The sequence below is a fragment of the Cotesia typhae genome, unplaced genomic scaffold (assembly GCF_013202065.1).
Source record: "Cotesia typhae breed Kobodo isofemale line unplaced genomic scaffold, CoteBio_Ctyphae contig_4, whole genome shotgun sequence".
NCBI classification, from domain to species: Eukaryota; Metazoa; Arthropoda; class Insecta; order Hymenoptera; family Braconidae; genus Cotesia; species Cotesia typhae.
Genome location: NW_027423748.1, coordinates 8,708,842 through 8,728,621, shown reverse-complemented (window position 1 = coordinate 8,728,621; position 19,780 = coordinate 8,708,842). Strand labels below are relative to the sequence as shown.

The following is a 19,780-nucleotide window of genomic DNA, read 5'->3' as shown; positions in this document are numbered from 1 at the left end:
TTTGAGAATCCAGAATAAGAATAATAAAATAAAAACGTCCGTGGGACAATCTCGTTCCGTTCACGTGCATCAGGATCTATATTGTCACCTTTCCTTCCAAATAAAAGATATTTTGTTAGTTATTCTTTTTCTTTGTGTCTTTTCTCGAAAGTGCCCAAAGACACAATGAAAAAATATTCGTTAATGTAATACTTTTGCTAAACAAAATAATAACCGCCGTAAATGTGAGTCTGAATTATCCAAAATGGATCGTTTTTTTTTTTTTACATTTTTTAAATTTACAATTCCTCATTCTTTTTATTCACATCAAATTTAAACGCTTCTCACGATTCTTTCATTGACTATTTCTATGAAAATTCATTTCCTACGAAATTTTTTTAAATCCATCTTTTATTATGTCTTTTATTTTTTTTTTATATATATATATTATGAAAAATTACAAAAAGTCAATTTCAATGCCGATTTCTCACTCGTAATTCTCCGGAATATTACGAAATTTTTTTCAACCTTCATTCACAGTACACGCTTTTGTCGATTTAATTAAACATCAATGCCCAATGCCCGTCATAAATATTATTTCTTTCTTATGTAATTTTTATTTTATTACAAAAACTACTCTGTTGTAATTTACGCCCAAAAAAAAATTTTTTTAATTAAAATTAACATTTTTTTTTTTAAATTATAAATTTTTTCAACATCAAAAATTTTAACTACCCTCCTAATAAAAGCCCCAATAAAATTCACACTCGTCATAAAAACGAAAACCTAAAATAACGGTCATGATTGTTCGTTACAATTAATATTCAAGGGTGATCACAATAGCCGCTCTGAAAGGTCAGTGTGTACTTTAACAAATAAAAAAAAAGCTCACCTCCAGGCCTTATATTGGGGTCCGCATGATGCCCCAACAAAATTCTATCACTGCATAACATAACTACACTCCCAATACAACTTATGTATAGTATGAGACCGCGTATTAGTAGTACTATGCCCGTATGCCGACAGCCGCATGGATATGAGAGTAAAAAAGGCGCCCAGCAGTCTGGCCAGTCCGGTTTTCTCTATCTCGGGTAACTTGTATGTATATATACTTTATACAATGTATTTATACATACCAGGTACCAAGTGCAAGTTCAAAAGTTGCTTTTTATTTAACTTACTGACGTAACATGTCACTGTTTATAAATATACGCCGCGCACAACAATTGAATGAGAGTTTTTGTGGAAATTCGAGGCAACTGAATCTACAAAACCCTTTTTTATCGGATCGAAATCAGTAGAGGCTACTTGTGTTACCTTTACCTGCCTCAAGTTCTAATTCTCATTGTTGTAATAATAACAATAAAAAATAATTACAATTAAAATGTCTTTAAAAGTTGGCAAATTCGCGAATTTTTAGTACCTCCATAATTTTTTAATTTAAAATTTTTTACTACACAAAATTTGAATTTATTTTCATTATTTGATACAAATTTATTTTGTAAATAAATATTTAATAACTTCAACAACATATTACTCATTGAATATTTCAGATCGCGTGCATAAGCGAGAGCCGACGTCGAATTTTTCACCCCACGGAATACGAATATTATCGAAAAAATTTAGCGATACGATTCCCTTAGTCATGCGTAACACTAGCTAACAGTAATGTGTACAAGTAGAGGAGCCGCTAAATTATTATTAGAATGTGTAATAACTGGAATAAAAAAAAATCATACCCTTTGGTACACGCAACTGAGTGAGTGACTCGTAACTCGAGTGAAATGTGTGTAATTTTGACAAGTCACATTGGGGATTGGGGTAACTCAGGTTTTTAGTGCGGAAGGTTATGAACTATTATATTATTAATACTTCTAGAAAAAATTCTATTTTTATCCAATCTTTTATTTATATTTAACGTTCTTGCTGATATGTCATGTCTCAAAACTTTTTTCCACTCTCTTACATGTGTTTTTTATTTTTAAATTTTATGCCGGACGAGTTTGAAAACACGGGAAAATTTAAACCCTTCGTAACTATTAAATCGATTGTTTGTTGCACAACAAACTACAGAACTCTTTTTTTAATCGTTTATTATTCATATAGCGAAGGGAAAGAAAGTTGTTGACAATAGAGGTTATAATTGTCCTTGTAGAGGGTAATTAGTAAACAAATTATTTATAAACATTTTACATTTATCTTTTAAGCTTGCAGTGAGGAAATTTTTTTTTTTTTAAAACTGTTAATTTAGTTTTTAAAAGGGTTAGTAATATTGAAAGTAAATTTTTTTTTGCTTTGTAATATAAAAAATAAAGAAAAGGATTTATTAAATTTTTCAATAATTAGGAATTTCATCAATTAAATAATAAAATATTCTAAAAAATTTAATTTTAAAACAAGACAAAAAATTCTCAACTAAATAAAAATTTTTTTGGTAAATTCAAAAGTGATTAAAAGTATTTTAATATAAACTTTATTCTCACGATTTAAATAAATTTTTTTTAATGTATAAATTAATACACAAAAAAAAAAAAATATTTACTCAAACCAAAAAAAATTTTCTCCATCCGCAAAGCATGAAAAAAAATTTTTTTCCATGTCTCCATTTATCAAAAAGTTAATAACTAAAACAATTTTTCTCCTAAAAAAATTCCTACCTCAATACTAAAGAAAAAAAAAAAGTACCTGAGCATCTCGAGATCTACCTGGTCCATTCAAGTTTAAAATCTCAGGATACTTTAATTCTCGAAGCTTAGTTTGTCTCACTGTAGCGAGAATCCAGGATCGAGGATCTGGCATCCCTGTCCCACACCTGAAAAGTCCTTTATTACTGCTCGAATCCTACTCTGCTCTAGCATAGTTCAATTCTGGTAGAGTCCAGTCGAATTAACCCGGAATTCTTTGCGTTAGTTTAATGGGCCCGTTCACTCCAGACCCAGCACCTCTTTACAAAATTTTTTAGCTAACTCCGATGCCCAGTCGTCAGAGATCCTCGATCCGAATAATCAGCCGGCTACTGTAGTACTGTATAGTGTCGTCACAGTTTAAAACTTTTTAGCGATAGTAATAATTGATCAGGCCGGTATATTTTATATGTAATAGTAATAGTGTGTTGTTTGTTAAAACTCACTCCCTGAGTTGTCTACAGCACATCGGCATCTCCATATCCATCCATCTCTCCGTCCACGTCTATCCGTCTCCCATAACTACGTCCTTACATATACATATACATATATTTTTAAAAATATATACATCCAACAGTTAAAGTGGGCCTCTACTCAGCTGAGCTGAAATCCCTCAAAAGAATGCAGCGTCCTCGACGCATACCGGCCAACAGAATATCGCGGAGCGTTTTGAAGCCCCATAAAACCAAACGGACAGACAAACCGTCGTACTTTTATACTCTCATCTCCTCATCCTCCTTCTCTATACATATATACGCTTATTCGCCACTTAAATGCTATTATACACATCAACATCAACGCATACACGAGGAACGCAGCAATGCCCATCGCGTTCGGCACACAAAGCGTTACCATCGCATCAGGTTATTTTATTTTATTTTATTTTATTTTATTTTATTTGGATGCTCCTCGCCACCAGAGTTGCAGCTAGAGAATTAGCATATTTCAAAATATATACCTCGCACGTCGTCCTCTATCCTCATCTCGCCATTACTATATACTCTATACTATTTTCGAGTGTATTTTATTGACAAACTGATTTGTGACGTCGTAACCCATCACCGTACAGCCAGTTTTGACGGCCAGCCTTTGTACCTATTCACATTTTCTGTTGTACTCACTTTTTACTCATTTTTATTAGACCAACTAAGCTCGAAATTTATTTTTAATTTTTTGAGTAGGATTATGGCTCATAGACAGATAAATATATGTATTTTGTAATTGATGCAAACATTTTTGAAAACAAATTCCTGATTTCTTCTAATTTGATAATTTTTATTTTTAATTAAAAACAATAAAATTCTTCAAAATTTTATTCTTTGTCCAAGATTATTTCTTTTAATAAAAAAAAAAAATTTATTACATATTTCTTCACTTGAATATTATTCCAACAAGATCCGAGCATAAATAATAAATAAAATCTATTAAATATCCGAGATTTATTTCCTTTATCAATAAAATATAGGATATAAATTGCGTTTCCTAATTTTTTAACCGTTTTATTTTCCTCGCCATGGGCGTCCGTGGACGGATAGTAAACTTTATTTGTTCATAATGGTCTATGATTGTAATACATACTCCGGTTCCCGTTGTTATTTCATCCTGGAGTCTAATATGGGTATGGGTTAGTGTATCACAAAGTATAAGTAATATAAATAGGGAAAATAAGTTAGACAGCTCGACACCTGGCCGAAGGCATTCTTACCCGGAATCCTCACCAGCATATCCAGATCCAGATCTCGATAGAGACTGTCTTCCTTCAACTTCACTCGAATCCATATCCTGTCTGCGCAGTGACGTTCATTCACGTAAAGACTTTCACTCTTACTCACAAATAAAAAAAAACCCTCTGGTCTCTGGTCTCTGCTTTTTATCTTTCTCTTTCTCTCTTTCTGTATTACTATACTCTTACTATACTACTGTACGGGGGAATTTTGTACTCACTTCGCCTTGACCTCGCCATCTGATCGTAAACAATGAAATAAATTTCGGTATCCCCGAAATTCTCGTACGATGCGACCTAGACTGCGCTACTTGCCGGCTTGTTTTCCGTCGATGGTATTTACATTTTATTTATATTGTGAACCCAAGACGCGGGAAAATGGAGTAGAGGTTAGAGAAGAAGAGACGCCAAAGTGTCTATCACACCAGTATTCTAAAAGGAAAAGGGAAAGCCGAGCTGATATTATATCTCGTACTTATACTCGGTCCCTTACATGGATAAAGTCAAGACACTTCTTCGTCCCTTTTTACTACTTCGTATGTGTATTGTTGTATTGACGCTGTGGGAGATATATAATTTGATATCAACGAAAGTGAGTAAAAGCACTATTAAAATAACAATAGGAAAAACCTCCTTGACTAAATCAAAACTTTTTCAATTTGGATTTTTGAATTTAATGTACTTGCGGTTTTAGAAAAAAATTACTTTTATTTTTTTAGAAATATTGAAAGATTTTTTTATGCAATTTTAAGAAATTTTTTTTGTTTGAATTTGTGGTTTTAAATTATTTAGATACTTTATTTTATAATAATTAGCAGCAATTTTTAAGTTTTAAGCAAAAAAATACGTTTTAAAATAGTAATAGCTATGTAAACGACAAAAAAAGTTAAAATGCCACTTTAAAGTTCGAGTTATAATTTAAAAAATTAAAAATTAACCCTAATTACAATTACCCCTTCACCAGCTTCTCACTTAAAAAATTTATATAAGCGAAAAATCTACGCGGCATCTATGTAACATATAAGGTGACATAGAAGTTACAATAAGGTACCGGTGGGTAATAATTGAAATGTATCATTAATTTTTATATTAATATATTAGCCATAAAATATTATGGAGTAATGGTAATTTTCACCATAAACGAACACAAAATTATATTTTTTCAAAAAACTTGCGAGTAGGTCTTATATTTTATACGAAAAAAAAAAAAAATAAATAAATGTCAACATACATGTTCGAATATATCTTATCCTATATTTGGGCTATTTATACTATAGAAATGTCATCAATAGAGTCAGGAAGTTGGCGTTTTTACTTTACTCAAATTTGAGGTTAAACATATGAATGCTCATTAAAACAACTGCGAAATTCCTGACCCTAATTATCAATAATCGATCAAAAACAGGGAAAACTAGCCGGCGGATCTCTTCCTCTCTTATCCGGAGTCCGCGGGGGTGAGGACCATTACCGGCGATATCCGTCGCGAGAGCTTTGATTCCGAACCAAAGCATAAGCATCAAGAACCTTATCATACCAGCTGCTTATTCCGATGATCAGCGTTAGCATAACTGGAGTAGAGCCTCGACCAGATCTAGCTCCAGATCCAGATCTCCTCTTCCTCTTTCTCAGTCCCGAGTCTAGTCCGGCAAAGCCTCATCCTCATCTCTCGTCTTGAGGTAGGAAAAATTCCTCCTCTCTCTCGACATTACCATTACATTGTGATAGTGATTGTGATTGTGATTGTAAGCATTGTCCACCCCCACTGTCATCTCAATCTTATCGCCGCTTGGCGCAGCATCTCTGCTCCTCTCACACAGATAACAACCAAAACATATATATATATATATATATATATAAACACCGACACATCTCGGTCCCCGCTACTTGGCTCACACATTCGCGAGGTACTTGCGCGAGTTTTCCCCGCCCACCGCGAGTTATTAACTCCGCCCCTTGATCTCCCACCCGATCTGCGCTGGGGCTTCGCGGCCGCAGCGCAGTTCGGCTTGGAGGGGCTTTAAGCGTGTCTGAGGGTGGTGGAAACCCGGTACGGAGGGGCGGGGAGCTGTCAGTTCAGCGGTGCGACCCGATGTGGGCACTTCGCCGTCCGACCTTTCTTCATTATAATATAATATTATACACTAATATTTCGTGTACACGTATTTATAAATCCAGTACGTTTTTTAGTGCTCCGAAAGAACAACAACGCAAGCCAGTGTATTTTTAAATTATTTTATTAATCAACACGCATATTAATTGTTTTTTATTTAAATTATTATTCATTATTAATTATCACATAAAATAAAATAAAATATTTAAAACAAAACGTACGTCGATTTTAATTAATATATTACGCGCGCGGTTAATATAAATTACTTAGCCAATAATTTTAATTGATAATAAACTGTGTCATACATTCAGGAGTTTTAATTATCATTTTATTAGATTGATATATTTATTTTTAAATAAATATTAATTGTAAGTGTAATATTATTTACCGGCAAGTTTTTACGAGTTACGTGATTTAGTTTTCCGTGGGACTGAATAATTATTATTAATTATTAATTATTAATTATTATTATTATTATTATTAATTGATGGACTGACTGGAAAAATTGTTACTGTGAGGAACGAGTGGATTACTGTTTTAATTAACCTGATATTTATTTATTAATAATAAAAATATTAAATTAGTGTGTGACACTATTTTAAAATAATTATAAAAATAATTGTGATTGCGAATTTAGCGGTAATTCTGGTTCCTATTGTCACCGGGGTCCTCGGTAGTGATCCTCGTGAGTGATCTGATTGTTGAAATGGCGAGATGTGTCGAAATGTTTAATTGGGAATAAACGGAGTAGAAATAATAAATATTAAAGAGTGGTTTGTTATTTGGCTATACTCTGGATACTCGTTCTTCACTTCATTAGTTATTATCACTGATTACTATTGTATTTATGCTCATGATATATACTTGTTAAAAAAGTATTGTAGTTAACAATTAATATTGGAGGACTGTGTTGTGCGCGTCGTGCCAGTGCGAGACTCAAGGGAGCTTGAGATATTTTTATTTTTATTGATGATCATTTTTTAAATTTTATTTTTTTTAATTAAACCGTGGTTTTTTTGTTGGTGGTTTGTTTAGTGCGATTGTTTATCGCTGCCGATTTTGGAGCTTACGGGATATGAACCCAGGTATGTGAAGTGGTTATCAGTGGGTTTTATCTATTTGTTGCTTTTTAGAGGAGTATTTTTGTGTGAGTCGGAAATTTTTGAGTGAATATTAGGCCGGGTTTCGAAAATTATTCAGCCGCGAAATTTTCGAGTTGAGATTTTTAAAGTGATACTTTATTGTTGATGACACTGAAATCTGAAGACGAACTTTGGAATTTTTTTAATGGACAAATTACAATTATTTAAAAAAAATTTATGATGCAGAAATTTAAAAATATCCAAAAATTTTTGTAATAAATTAATTGTGAAAAAAAAATCATTTCTAAAAAATTGAACTTGTAATTTTTTTTTGATTATTTCTACAAGTGAAATTTTTGACTGAATTTTTTTCATGATTAATTTTTATTTAAATCTGAAAAAATTGTTGGTTGTTTTTTAATTTCATTTTACATGTGGATTTTTTTGAATGTAATTTGTTCTGTAAAAAATCCTAAAAATTGTCTAATTGATTTCAGTATATAACAGAAAAATTAAGAAACACTTCAAACAAATTTCAAGAACATGAAACTGACTTTAGTTGATTTTTTTCAATGAAAATTGAATTAAAAGTGCTTAGAAAATTTTTTAAGTGTTTTTTCTATTTTATTTTGTTGTAAATTGGAAATTTTCCGAAGTCTGTAACCATCACGTTCTTTAATTGCTCGATACTAAATTATTTGGGAATTAATAGTTGAAAAATTTTCGGTGCTAATTTTTCAAATGAGTTTTTATAATTTATTAAAAAAATTCTGAGATTTTCCAAAAATGAACATGAAGAAATTTTTAAGTTTTTCTTTTTATTGAAAATAAAATTCCCGTTTTTTTAGTTTGTCAGTGAATAATAATTTTATACATAATTCTTTTTGAAACTAACAAAATTTTTTATTCAATCTTAAACTCGGATAATTTTTTATTGTTTAAAATTTTTTTTCAAGTAAAATTCAGTTCTTTTTACTTGCAACTATAAATTTATAATTTTCAAATAAAATTAAAATAAAAGAACACACTTAACAATTTACTTTAATTTAAAGTTTTCTTTATCAAAGTTTTCAATTAAAAAATCAAAAAGTTCATTACAATTTTTTACAACATTAAAAATTGACATTTGAAATTTATTTTCATAAAAATATTAAAAAATTTTAATTAATTTTTTCTTCAACATTAATTTCAATTTTATTAATTTTCTTTTATAAAAGAAAAGCATACGATTGTTTAAAAAATTAATAAAAATAAAAATCACACGAATATTTTACTCAAAAAAAAAAATTCCGTCAGTGATTAAAAGAAGCAAGAGAAAATCATGTAAGCTTAAAGCACATATGATAACATGTTAATAATCGTTAGTTTACTCAAAACATCTCGTACTCGGTCCGCAAGATCTGTCTCTTATAAATATGCGATATCTCGTTGAGCCGTGAGATATAAACCGTCAGTCAGTACATACATACACTTATAATAGAGCTTATAGTAGAGCACATAAGTACAAGTACATCAACATCAACATCAACATAGCGTTCACGTACGTGCATATACATTATATAGGATGTGTGATGTGTGTACCCGTGGGTGCCTCGCGGAAGTCGTGAAACGCGTGCGGCACGTCAGATTTTGATCTGAACGAGATAAGGAAACCGGTAGGTCGGTAGGTAGCCAACTCTCCCTCTTTCTCTTTACTCAACTCACCTCAACTTAAACTCAAACCTCTGCTCGTGTGCAGGCACGTGATTTCTATGATTGACTTCACTTCTACTCCACTCGCCAGCCCTCATATCGTCCGCACTCCAAACATTGCATTCTGCATAAGTACAATTTATTACCATAAGTACTATTTTTTTTTTTTTTTTTATTTTACAAAATAGTACCTGCAGGTCTAGTCAACTCCAAAATCAGAACTTACTTTTATTATTATTCGGCAGCTGTCTGTTGGCCGTAATATTATTACTTGTTACTTATTACATCGTATGTGTAACGCTAATTGATAAAACACTCATATCGCCAAACCGCGGACTTGCTAATAAATGTTGCGGTAATTTTAAACGCTAAAATTGTGATTTAATTAACAAAATATTTTTTAGTTTTTAAATGTGTCATTTTTTTTATTGGAATAAATTTTTTATTGATTAAAAAACTTTTATAATTATTTAGCTGATAATTTTTGACTTTATTATAAAATAAATTTGTTAAAAAAAAATTTGAATGTTGAATAATTTAATTAAATAAAAATTAACAGAAAAATTTTGTTTTTAATTTTTTTGGACAGTAATTGAATGGAATAAAAAAATTTTTTTTGACATAACAAAAATAGTCTACCTGAGAATGTTGATAAATATTAAACGCAAAGTTATTCGGTAAAGATTTAAGCCACGCGTGAGTTGCAAATGAGCCGATGCACGCGCAGAAACGTTGGACCCTTATGCATAATATAACTTATATAAATATTATATATAAGCAGTGAATTAATTTATCCAAGAGTGAAAACGTAAAAATTAATGCACATGTGCTTAAGTACTGAATGAGAATAAGAATAACTAAACCCTTTTTGTCGCACGCGCCAAAATGTTTTATTTAAATATAAATAAAATAATGAAAACATTATTGAGTGATGAAGAATATTTCAGAGTCTCAAATTCAAGTCTTATATTATATATTCAAGCTGTACTCTATTAATATTATTATTACTATTGCGATTGATACGGCGGGTTATTGGCTATTGCACAAATAAAGTAGCTCACCGGAGATAATAATGCATAAATACAACCGTAAAGCCTTTTTAAATCGTAAAACAATATTTATCGGGACTTTTTGTATCGCGAGTGACTGATGCTCGTCGCGGAGTGGAGACTTTAACGCCAATGCCGAGTCCCGACGGATAGGATGTTAAGGAAAATATTATATTAAGTTTATCGTGGATTTCACTTTGAAGCTTCTGACTTATTTATCACTATCGCGGGTAATTACTGTTTTACTTTTTACGCCGTTAAAAAATTACCGATTATTAGTTTTTAACTACTAAGTGTTACTTGAATTTAATGGCTTTAAAGTAAAGAAAAAAAAATATTTTTTTTTTTATTTAGAATAAATTTGAGTAAATATTTAAAAAAAAAAAAAATTACTCCAAAAATTAAAATTAATTTTTTTCAACAAAAAAATTTATTTTTATTCAAAACAAATTATTGTATTTTTAAAATCATAAAATAAAAAATTTTTACAGATAAAAAATGAAATAATCAATAATTAATTATTAAAAAATTTGACAGATATTAAAATAATTAAAAAAAAAAATGAAAAATTTAATGTAAAAAGAATGGAATAATCAATAGTTAATTATATCAACTTATTACAAATGTCTGCTAATTTACTTTCAAAGCAAAAAAAAATTTCATAAATTAATAATACATAATAAGGGTAAATATTCCTTCTCAAGAACAAACAAAACGAATAACCAAAAAAAAATTCGAGTTACTTATTAATTATTAAGAGGATATATGTGCAGACAATTTCTCCGACAAAAAGTATCCGCATGTACGAAAATAAAAGTCTCGCGGTATCTAAAAGAAATATTTGACTGATAAATATTAATGACGCAAGTCGGGATATTTGTGCTTAATTAAGACCATATATATATATATATACGGAATTTATTACTGAAAAAATATGAAATATTTAGAGTATGTACTAATATAAGTATAGTCCTGTGACCGGTTTGGTGTTGACACAATGCCGTATATTATCGTAATCTATTATCGTAGCGCACAAGCGCGTGCATTTTTATTTAAGCGGTCTTAAACTAGACTCTTTAGCCTCCTTCTGGTATATAGTCTCAACTCTTAAATTATTATTGTATATTGTATATCAAGCCGAAAGCTGAGAGCCAGATCTATTTGACATAATATTTCATTCTTGTCTATATAAATTATTTAAATACACACCGTTAAAAAAGGTTTTTATTGTTGCGCTCTACGTAAACCTATTTTTTTATTGCCTCGTTTCGTTTAAATATTTCCTTACGGTTTACCGTAAAACAACGATAAATACAAATATAAATATAAAAATTTTAATGGATGAGTTTTAGATGAGTGGAATAAATTTTTTGTGTATCAATTAAACATTTAAGCAAGTAAATATTTTATTAAAAATTTATTCTGCACTCCAAAATTTTTTCTAAGTTCAATTTTAAAAAAAAAAAAAAAAAAAAAAAAAAATTAATTAAAGTAAAAATAAATAAAACTCTTTATTACGAACAAAATAATTTCTTTTAGCTGTTAATAGATAGTGTTGATAATTTCTTCTGGTTCAATAAAAAAGATAAATTTTTTATCGCCACTCATAAAATTTTCACGCGTGAAATTATATCTAATTTTTATTTTAAATTAATTTAAAGGGATGTTACCGCAATTATTGAATAAATAATCTTACTAATGTCTAGCAGAGCAGTTAAATATTTCGCGATGAATTTTATTATTCTTGGAGCATTTGAGTGCACCGGAATAATATGTACCGATTATACTGGTTTACTTATTACATTATATTATATTATTATTTAAACCAGTGTACAAGCATTAATAAAGAGTAATAAGCATTTTTAAACGTAACTGTTTCTTATTGACAATTAACCCTCTTTTCCGCGATCCGCGATCTCTCTACTTGCTCGCCTCAGCAATAATAATATCGCATCGTACACCGATCATTAGCAGGCTTAATTACAGCACGTCGATGATTATTGTACACTGGCATTCCATCGCGAAATGACGACCTATACACTGAGAACTTTTACATTTATACATACGTTTATAGATTACTTACACTTACACTTAGACTTATTGAACCGCTTATGTGTGTATTAATGTAATGTGTATAGTATAGACTGAGACGTTTGTGGAAGCACATAATCCGAGAAAGGCGAAAAGACGAGTGCCTATACACTATATTAATCGGCCCCTCTCCTCCGTAATGCCTATATGTCTATAAATATTTTCTCTTTCTTTTTATCACTCTCTGTTAGATCCGAAAGAGCAAACAGTTAAGTCTGTCTTTGATGCTATAGTAATATAGTGATAGCTAAGCTATATTACTTCTGATCGTAAACATCGACTTTGTCGTTAGAAACTGGTTTACTTCTCTGGTATCTCCAATAATGTCAACGACATCCTATTTTATAAATCACTAAACAGCCAGCTCACTCATGCCGATCAAAAAATATTTTAATTATTTGCCGAAGAACTAATTCACTCATTAGTATCTAATAAAACTTCATGTACGCTAGTTTTTGTATGAAAATTTTTCCGATAGAATTTTCTTGAAAAAAATTTGACATTTTATTTTTTTTTTAATCATTAATTTTTTTTTTAAATTGTAATAAAATTTAGTCTTTAAAAGCTTAAAAAAAATTTTTTAAATACTTCTGTCTCAACAAATTAAAATAATTAATTTATTTTTTAAAATTAATATTGTAAAAAAATGTGATCATTAAAATTAAAAAAAAAAAAATATTTAAAACTATTGTTTGTCCTTGTTCCTTTGAACAAAAATTTTTTTTCATAAATTTTTGCTCCAATTTAAAAAAAAAATGAGACCTTAAAATTATATTTCAACACCTAATAATTTATTTAAAAATTAATAAGTTGGTCTTTAAAATCTTGAAGAAATAATTTTTACCTTGAAAATATTTGAAACTTTTGTTTGTCCTTCAGAAAAATATTTTTTCTTTGTTACAAATAATTTTTCTGGTTTTACCTTGAACATAAATTAGTTCAGTTTAAGAATTTTAACCTAATGGAATTGTCGTGTTCAATTATAAAAATAAATGAATAAATTACTGGAAAAAAATTTTCCGGATAATTAAAAAAAAAAATTTATTTACTCCAAACTATAATTTTGTAACAGATGACCCGATGAATTGTCTCTTTGTAATAATAGTAATAATATATAATATAATAAAAATAAAATAAGTAAAGCGGTTTATTGTATATATAATATATTATTCATTTATCCCTGTGGACATAATCAGTACCCTTTTGAGAGATATTAGCCACTATTGTGAATCGACAATCCCACTAGATTTTCATTTAACTTTCTTCAAATCTCATTGTCTATTACATTGTGCATTACCCCACTACCGAGGACAATACGGACCAAAGTAGATAAAATAATAACCCATTATCATCCGAGTAATGAATTAACCGGGTTTGACAGGTTCAAATCATCCGAACTAATAGTTAAGCCCGGATGTGGAGACTGTCACGATTTTTTACAACTAAGCGGTTAAATTAACCGTGGGAATATTTGTTAGGTAATAGTTTAATAGTTTATAGTTAATATATAATAAATAGTTGTTCCTAACAACAATAAAAATTTATTCAAATTAGCGAGCCCGCGGCAACCTCTACTCGAAACTCATTTAACTTCACCAAAGCAAATCTCAAACGGCATTCTCCATAATAGAATAATTCAAACATATTTTATCTATTTTTTCTGTCAATCAGACATCAACCTTCTATTCTATTTTATACAAAATTCCATACTATTTATTTCCACCTTTACTTTATTTCACTTTTGCACAATGCAATGCTCACACGTAAATAGTAATCACGGTGACTTATAACTGCAAGCTTCCAATTGACAATAATGTTTCTTGTTAAAATATAAAATTACGTTTTTTATTTTTAAAATACCGGATCATAAATTAACTTAATTTTCCCTTCTCTTGTTTGTAATAAAATAAATATTTTTTATTTTTAATACCTCAATAAATATTCTCAAAATATTCATTATAAATGCTTTGAATTTAATTTATTTTCCCTCCAATATTTTGCTCATAATTTTAATTCTAAATTTTAGTAACCAATATTTTCAATTTTTTTGTCAAAATCCTCAATTTCTCTTTCATAATCACTCACAATTCATCAAACAAAATAAAAATGACTAATTTATACTCATTTGAAAGGGCACAATATAAATAATATAAATTCCCTGGTCCCATTACAAACAACTCGACCAGTAACAGTACCAACAACAATAAATAATAGCCCAGTAGCTCTCTCCGATAATATCTCAAGTCACACACGGTTGTAGAACACCTTGCCAGAGAATCGTAGCTCTCACGACGACAGTCCTAATGAATACTTCTCTCAGTTCGCCAAACAAGCACCAGAGCTGCTCTTTCAAGCCCAATAAAAAAAAAACCATCCAGCAAATTAATCCCACTGAATTTTACACTTAAAAATTAAATTTTAAACCTCTCTACAAAAAAAAAAAAAAAAAAAAAAAAAAAACCTGACACGTGTGTTTAAAATTTCTTTCCCGTCAAACATCCTATCCGCGGTCTTGATTACTGTCCAAATACGAGGTGTGGCAGCCTCCCACGCGAAATCACTATCCGGGGCTTGAGTGTTAGCCTCCACTCGTTTAGTCAACAAAAAACCGGGCAATAACTCATCGGTGACGTTATTAGTGAAACTGATAATGAGAAATCGAATAAATAAATGACCTTTGTGTCAGTCGAGAGGAAAGAAGGGGAAGGGGAGGAGGACGGAGCAATAACTAATAGCCATATGAAACAAAACAAAACAGAGGACAATTATTAAAAAAAAAAAAATATATGTAAAAAAAATAAGGGGGTAGAGTTCTGGACATCACACATGTATTGCAGCAGCACTGATGGTCGTCCAATGGCTATCTAACAACTGGACACATCTTATCGGGAATCTGATCTCTCTTCACCCGGTTACGAACTAACACGCAGGCTTATTGTCGCACAGACACCACAAAATGGACGTGTGTGAGCTTTAGGTTATACTTATGCTTGGCGTGAGGCACTACCGTGTCTCTCGGCGAAGATATTTATGTATGATTCGCCCGGACGTGTTGGTATGTGTGTCTTACCACCAGCGACGAATCTGAGCAGCCCTTTAGCTTTTATTAACACCCCTCGCGGTATTTTTTCACAATCAGGACAAATAAATAATAATGCACACGTTCATTGAGTTTGAGGTGAGGTGCAAAAGGCATAATTCTCGACGCGACATAATTCATCGACGTAAACTCTGTTATCAATTAAAAAAATCTCGTGTGAGAGCACCACCCGCGAGTGAATAATATTCAAGGGAATAATGATGATAATAATGACGATGATAATGAAATAAGAAAAAAATATAAATGTGTGGTAGGCTTCGTATGGATGTGTGTATGTATAATAACTGGTACAAAAGGAAAAATAAAAATAAAGGGAAAAAGAGACAAAAGAATGATCGAGGCCCGCTGGCGTTTTTATTTATTTACGAAAGTGTACTACCTTGGGGTCTTAGGCCTACCTTCTTTGTCTCTTAATCCCTAATCCGCAATCAGGGCCCATTGTTCGGATCAACGAGATACAGGGGCCTCATATTGTTGTAGAACACACCGGCAGGCTCACCGATATTTAGTGCGCGCGCATATTCCGCGTGACTTCGCGAGGACCGGCTCATCACGGGTTTCCGAGGTATGTTATAATACGGGGACCCGTCCAGAGGATTATCTGAGGTTTCAATTCAATTGGGAGCTAAGTTTTACTTCAACTGCTTGAATAATTATTGTTAGATTTTTTTTTTAATCTTTACAAAAAATTATTATTAAAATTAAAATTATTATTATTATTATTATTATTTTTTTATTTATTTTTTTTTTCTCAGTGTACATCAAAAAAATAAATTTTCTCAATTAAACTAAACTTTTTTCCTATGAGAAAATCTCAACAATTTCTTTAAAAAAAAATTCTAAACCCCATTAAACATCCGCTGATTTAAATGTTATTAAAAATTTCACACCACATTAATAAAGTAATTTTACAAAATTCACCATATCTACCCACGAGCTTACAGACTTCCATTGCCTTCAACTCCATAAGAAAACTTCGACAGCGTAAAATAATGGATGAGTATGCATAGACATATGATTATTTTAACTATTACGATGCGTTGGCAGTAGATGAGCCGAAAATAACTCTTCCTTAAACGACAAAATGCTTACAACCCTGCAGATAAAACACAGGGTGCTTTAATAATCAAATTACTCTCAAAGACGCGACAAGATATTAAAATCTTCTCTGTCCAATTAATAATCTCGGAGGAAGTACTAACTAAAGTGGATGACATGAGGACTGACCAGATTTATAACTCGCGGATTAGATTTTATGTTATACGGACATAAATATAGAGCGGAGCAGAGTGAGTATATCACTTAGGGATCACTATATCACCCTTAAACACATATCCGAGATTACTAGACACGTAATTCGCGACACACGTGTGTTATGGGTGGATGGTACCTGCTGCTGGGTATGGACATGATATAGATGTGTTATTCATGGATCGAGGGTACAAATTATTTATATTTATACTTATATATTTTTACAACATGTATTTTCGAGGGCTAGCTGTTGACCCGTCAAGTATTATGTGTAGTCAGTTCACTGTAGCGAGTGCTTGGTTCCGAGAGCGGCAGCATGGCTGGCGTGATTGCGTGCCGGGATGCAGGGGGATGATTGAGCGTATTTTTGCACTCTATAAAGTGCACAAATTGAAAGTTAACCGACACGCGACTACCCACTGTATGTACGCTCTGCACCAAGTCAGTAAGACTATTTTGTTGTTTTATTTCTTTTTTTTATTTAGTATGTATTGAGATATACAACCTCTGTAGAGTGCTAATAATGAGAGTAAGAGTAACAGCCAGTAGGTTCAAATAAACACGTATGTTATCATAATTACCGAGCTAAGAGGATAAATTACCCAAATTTACTTTAAATTATATATTCACTTAACCATTGACATGTACATTGTAGATATTTTTTACTTTGTTAGATTTAATACTTCCAAACATATTTACGTACTTTTGGGAGTTTTATTTTTGAGGCGTTTGCTTGGTTTTTTAAATTAGTTGAATGAAATTTTTACTTTGTAGCTGATTTATTTTAATGAATTCTTATTATTTGTATGCGTGAAAATTTTGGGAGTAATTTAAATAAATATTTCATAAAATTCAACGTTAAATTATGGAGTAATTTTTTTATGAAAAATTTTTTTACTTCTTTGCTTAAAAAAAAAAAATAGCAAAAAAATTTTTTTTGCTTAAAAAATTTAAATTTAATTTTAAAAAATAATTTTTTTAACAATTTTTAAGTACAAAAAAAAAGCTTAATAATTATCTCAATTATTTAATAAAGTTTAAAATTAATTTCCAAAGTTATTTTTTGATAAAAAAATTTTTTTTTAATAATTTTTCATATAATTTATTTTCTAAAAAATTATAAAATAATTTTTTTTTTCAATTTTGAAAGTATAATTATTCCTCAAAAATTTCATTTTAAATATTGTACCAAATTTTACCGTAAAACTCACAAATCATTAAAAAAAAAAAAAAAAAAAATAGAAAGTGAAGATGATTAGACAGTAGAGAGTGTAATTTTAAGAAAACTGTATCCATGCAGTGTTTAACTTGAGCAGAGATAAAGTTGACGTGGCGCGAGTTATCGATAGCCTTGAGGTGTCCGTCGGTGATTTAAAAGACGACGAGCTTGCGACGTGTCGCCGGTATGCCAATCGCGGTGTGTGTATGTTCGCCTGGTTGCCGAACTAGTTTTTGCCCCCCTGAGCGACAACGTGCTCCCACCACGGCCAATCGGGGCTCCGAACCCCGGCGACCGCCACCATGCTGTCCTCGTGTCGTGGGCTTTGACTTTGGCTTTTACATCCTACTGCCGTACATATAATACAAACACATACACACGAATACTTCCTTCGCGAACATTTATTCCGTGTTTGATATTGTGTGCTCTTATTTTTATTTTTCATTATTCCCTCTGCACTTTGTTTCAATAAATTACGCTTTTTATTTCAGTTAAATTTCACTTTAATTTAGTAAAGCCTCCAGATTGATTCAGTAGAAAACACAAAACAGTGCAGGGGAGTCGCCAGTATACTTGTATGTTGTATACAATGTCTATAATACATATATATATATACGATGTACGAAGTGAATCGGTGGGTCAAGAGACCCCCTATACGACTATCCGACCCGCCCACTAAATTCCTACGATTACTGTAAATAGACGACTATCAAATCGGGTTTACAAATCTCCGGTGTAGTACTATTACACAAATCTGTAATCTATCGAAGGACATTAATTATCGGGATGTCAAAATAAACAATTATTTATCCTAAATCTTGCCATTTATTTTTATTTTATTCAATTAGCAATGATTAATTTTGACATTTATTTTTAAATAACATTTTTTATAGTGAATTTTATTTTTTTTATTTATTTATAATTATATTATTTACGGTAAGGAAAATTTTTAATTTTAATTAGTACTTTTATCGATTTATTAAGATCAAATTTTATTTAAAATATTCTTTTATATTATTGTATTAAAAATGACTTCTAAATTGTAAAGAAAAAAATTTTTTTGAACTGGAAAAATTAATTAGAAAAATTTATTTTAATTGAGAAAATTAATTTTTTTTTGTATAAAATTTAGACTTAAAATTTCTACAATTAAAATTTAATACAATGCAATATTTAAAAATTTTGAGAAAATTTGTAAAATTAACAAAACTAATAAAGATTGCTAATAAAATATCAATTAAAATAAATTCAAAGTTTACGAAACAAAAATAAAAAAAAATAAAACAGATTTATTACCAACTCATCGAGTTAGTTATTCCGAACAATCAAACAGTTATAAAACCTAGTCGATCTGTCATGCGTAAAGATGTGTCCTCAATACAATACTAATACTAATACCACAGGGACCGAATAATTGAGTTGCTGTGTAATTATCTTTCGACAATTAACCATTAATCGAGTCTACAGAACTATCGACCACATATATATATTCAATCAACCTTCTCAAGCTTAAATTATCCCTAAAAGCTATTTTAATTGACACCGTTTCCAAACTCACACTCAAAATAATTAATTAAAACTGTCGATTCATTTATTTATCAATCATTCTTTTAAATTGCGCTCGGTAGGCTTGCGCAACCGTTATTAATGGCCTGAGTTAATTAAAAAACCCACTGTTATGTTAACTCTACTAAAAAATAGTCGAGATTATAATCAACTCCGAAAAAATAATAATAACAACGATTTCCTTAATTAATTTAATTTCTTTTCCCTTTTTCTTCTCTTCTTTTTATGAATATT

General features: G+C 30.4%; 1 protein-coding gene across 4 annotated transcripts in view; it reads left to right on the top strand.

The window, feature by feature from the left end:
• The window catches only part of Zfh2 (Zn finger homeodomain 2), a 166,844-nt gene that overhangs the window by 114,585 nt on the left and 32,479 nt on the right, over window positions 1–19,780 (top strand). The window contains exon 1 of one of the 4 annotated variants that reach the window (XM_074242057.1): window positions 6,662–7,581. The exons of the other annotated variants lie outside the window; for them this stretch is intronic. The gene's annotated coding sequence lies outside the window, so the exon portion shown is untranslated. Of the gene's footprint in view, window positions 1–6,661; window positions 7,582–19,780 lie in introns of those variants that run through there. 4 annotated transcript variants of the gene reach the window in all.